The 3,711-nt window shown below is 41.0% G+C and overlaps 1 long non-coding RNA gene across 2 annotated transcripts in view; it reads left to right on the plus strand.

Annotated features, from left to right (window-relative positions):
• The first annotated feature begins 264 nt into the window (after nucleotides 1-264).
• The window catches only part of LOC112075841 (uncharacterized), a 7,758-nt gene continuing 4,311 nt past the window's right edge, over nucleotides 265-3,711 (plus strand). The window contains exons 1-4 of one of the 2 annotated variants that reach the window (XR_011477503.1): nucleotides 265-543; nucleotides 658-1,042; nucleotides 1,845-1,900; nucleotides 2,128-2,170. This is a non-coding gene — a long non-coding RNA (uncharacterized lncRNA). The remainder of the gene's footprint in view (nucleotides 544-657; nucleotides 1,043-1,844; nucleotides 1,901-2,127; nucleotides 2,171-3,711) is intronic. The other variant, XR_002895052.2, reaches the window with a different exon arrangement.

Raw genomic sequence — 3,711 nt, forward strand, 5'->3', positions numbered from 1 at the left:
AAGGGCAGAGCAGGGGAGAGAGAATGAGATAAGGGCCACTGCACTGAGGGATATGACAGACAGACAGACAGACAGATAGACACAGAACAATGCCCTGAGCATGTAGCAATGGTATTTTAATAAGTGTGTGTGTGCTGTTCCTCAATGGACAACTGATAACACGCTGCTCAGCATGTTCACTCTACTCAAAGCTTTAGTCCCATTAAGACAGCTCTGTCCAATCAGCAGACAGCATGTATATTCATCTGAAGCATAAAGCTCATAAAGCAGGAGATTAACTGGGGCTGAGGAACATGMAAAACATCTGAAACACAACACTGCTCTGGGCACAACCATGTTGACTTGTTGTGTATGTATGGATGTATCTAATTCCAATGGGGTAAAATGGGACCGCCCACAGTAGAGATCGACTATAAAAAGCTAAGGCGCCCAGAACAGGACGCACAATCAGGGGCGGATACTCGTTTTGTTCTCCTCCCTCACGGTTGGGTCCGACCGAGAGAGATCGTGTTGTTTCGGGTAGCTACTATCGGCATACGGCAGGTGAGTTAGCTGGGTAGCTACTATCGGCATACTACAGCTCACACGGAGTTTATAGACTACGAGCCTGGCAGTTTATCTATCTCGTGTTAATTATACCGAGTGTCCTGGTTTCAGCACCGCAGGTCGTTAACAGCTCCAACAGCACCAGAGGAGAGCGGAGATTTGAAGAGCCCCTCCCCTCCCAAGGAACAGCCAGAGTGGGTAGAGTCCAAGCGCAGCCCTGTTGTCAGTTTCAGCACCACCAGCAGGGAAGAGCAGAGCTGTCCAAACATCCAGCAGTTTGTGACCGCTATCGTCGGTCGGATCATCCACACAACACAACACCACCAAGACAGCCTATAACCGGAAGTAATCGCGAAAAAATAGCGCTACAGCCACGATTGAGTGGATATTTTAGTTTCAACAGAATGGCGTCCAAAGGAAGTGGGAGTTCTCCTTCTGCTCGGGATTTTGCTGTGACGTCTCCCAGATTTTCTGCTTTCCCACACCTGCCGAGATAGTGAGTACATGGCCTGCTGGTAGCCTACATCTGTTGTGACTGGTTTCAGTTGGATATTTTTTAATTCGCTAGGCCTATAGCCCACTTTTAAAGTAATTTTAACTAAGGCCAGGCTATATTTAAACATTTTCACATTTAAAAAATATATTTAAAACATTATATATAAAAAGATCATTCAAGTAAAAATAGAGTAGGAAATAACAAATAAACAAAGAGTTTGTGACGTTGGTGGTTGCATGCGATGTAAGGCCGATTGCGTTCTATTTCCAACGCAGTTTATCTTTTGTTTGTTAAACCGATTATGACGCTGCTGTGTCCGGTCGGGTCGAGAGTTGGGACTCACTGTAGCCCTAGACTGTACCCTCTTTCACATCAATAAACCACATTAACCAAAATTAAACAAAGTACATGAAAACACTTGGCCCACATGACCAAGCAGGCATATCTTAAAAATACCCTGATGATGTTGGACCCCTCAAATTCAAGTCAATGTCTTTCTCTGTCGTTCATAGGAGAAAGTTTCTTCTAACAATGATTTAAGATAGTTTTTMAAGGCTGTGATTTGAAGCAGTCAGGTTAGCTGGTCCTACATTTGTTTCTACCTAAATTACACGTTTTAGATGTCTCAGATGATGTGATAGTGAATGGTGGTGGTGATGATGATGATGATGAAGACGACAAGGATGATGATAACAATGATGATGCGGATGATGATGTTGATGATGACGAAGACAATGCTGCTGATGATAATAATAAAGATGATTAGTAGTATTATTATTATGTGGTTTTATTTTCCCTGCAGATAAAGCTGTAGTTTACAACAGACGACTGACTGAGGAGAGACCAATCCAGGAGCAGGTAAACTATCTCTTTCTTTCTCTCTTTCTCCTTCTCTCTCTCTCTAAATTATCCGCCGTGCTATTTCCAGACTAATATCATGTCAAATAGACTTTGTGGAGGGGAGAGTTCTCAAACTTCAACAACGTCATATCAAACCAGACTGGAGCAACAGTAAACAAGCAAAGCTATTATGGGGAAGATGATTAAAACAGAAATGTTTACACTGTTTATGTTATTTTCCACAGATTGCAGAGGCAGATGATGTAAAAGCAGCAGTGGAGTCTGCAGGTAAGTGGATACTTCACAGGCAATCAATCAATATTGTTATTACATACATTTGAATATGTATGTGAATCGTGTGTAAGAATTATTTTAGTTGTCTCTTGGATGTCTTCACAATATATAACTGTTTCATCTTGTTTTTTCAATGCAGTATGGTCTTGTGTTGTTCTTGTCTTTACCTGTTCTGTACTGTGTAGGGTGTCCACCCACACTACCAAGAGTTGGTGAAAACGCACTTAGCTGATCAAATGTAACTTCCTTATGTAAAAAAATACATTTCACCAAGACAAATATGATTATTCATGTTTGAATCGTTCGGTGGGGTCTTTCTCTAACACAGTGGTTCCCAAACTGTGGGGCGGGTAGTATTTAACATGTTGTGGTCGTCGTCTTGAAACTTATTTCCATCGGTCACAAAAGGCTGAACCCTTGGAGGACGACTAAAATGAGGTGACTGAAACAATAGAGGCCAGAGAGAGAAGCCAGGAAAATGGCATCGTGTCAGCTAGACTGGATTCTGTGCATGAATTAAGGCTACAGGCGACCTGACATCTCACTTTACTGTTGAACTAGTCATCTTTCTTCTCCAATCCACAGGACATAAAATAATATAGAGCTAAGATGGATAACGACATGACATAGTATTTTCATACTTTAGTATACGCTTTTCATATTATTCAAAATGATTGTTATTTTTTGAAGATTTCTCACAAAAACAAAGCATATCTCTGTGAAATGTCAATGAAGCACTGAGCGTATACCAAGCTTTTTTTCCAAAGCCTTTTACATTAAATTCAGCTCGGGTCATGCTAATTCAGCCTTTTACATTGATTTCAGCTCGTGTCATGCTAATTCAGCCTTTTACATTGAATTCAGCTCGTGTCATGCTATTTCAGTTTTTACATTGAATTCAGCTCGTGTCATGCTATCCAGCCTTTTACATTGAATTCAGCTCGTGTCATGCTAATTCAGCCTTTTACATTGAATTCAGCTCGTGTCATGCTAATTCAGCCTTTTACATTGAATTCAGCTCGTGTCATGCTAATTCAGCCTTTTACATTGAATTCAGCTCGTGTCATGCTAATTCAGCCTTTTACATTGAATTCAGCTCGTGTCATGCTAATTCAGCCTTTTACATTGAATTCAGCTCGTGTCATGCTAATTCAGCCTTTACATTGAATTCACTCGTGTCATGCTAATTCAGCCTTTTACATTGAATTCAGCTCGGTCATGCTAATTCAGCCTTTTACATTGAATTCAGCTCGTGTCATGCTAATTCAGCCTTTTACATTGAATTCAGCTCGGTCATGCTAATTCAGCCTTTTACATTGAATTCAGCTCGTGTCATGCATTCAGCCTTTTACATTGAATTCAGCTCGGGTCATGCTAATTCAACCTTTTACATTGAATTCAGCTCGGGTCATGCTAATTCAGCCTTTTACAGTGAATTCAGCTCGGGTCATGCTAATTCAGCCTTTTACATTGAATTCAGCTCGGGTCATGCTAATTCAGCCTTTTACATTGAATTCAGCTCAGGTCATAGCTAA

This window comes from Salvelinus sp. IW2-2015, unplaced genomic scaffold, assembly GCF_002910315.2.
Source record: "Salvelinus sp. IW2-2015 unplaced genomic scaffold, ASM291031v2 Un_scaffold3432, whole genome shotgun sequence".
Lineage (NCBI taxonomy): Eukaryota > Metazoa > Chordata > Actinopteri > Salmoniformes > Salmonidae > Salvelinus > Salvelinus sp. IW2-2015.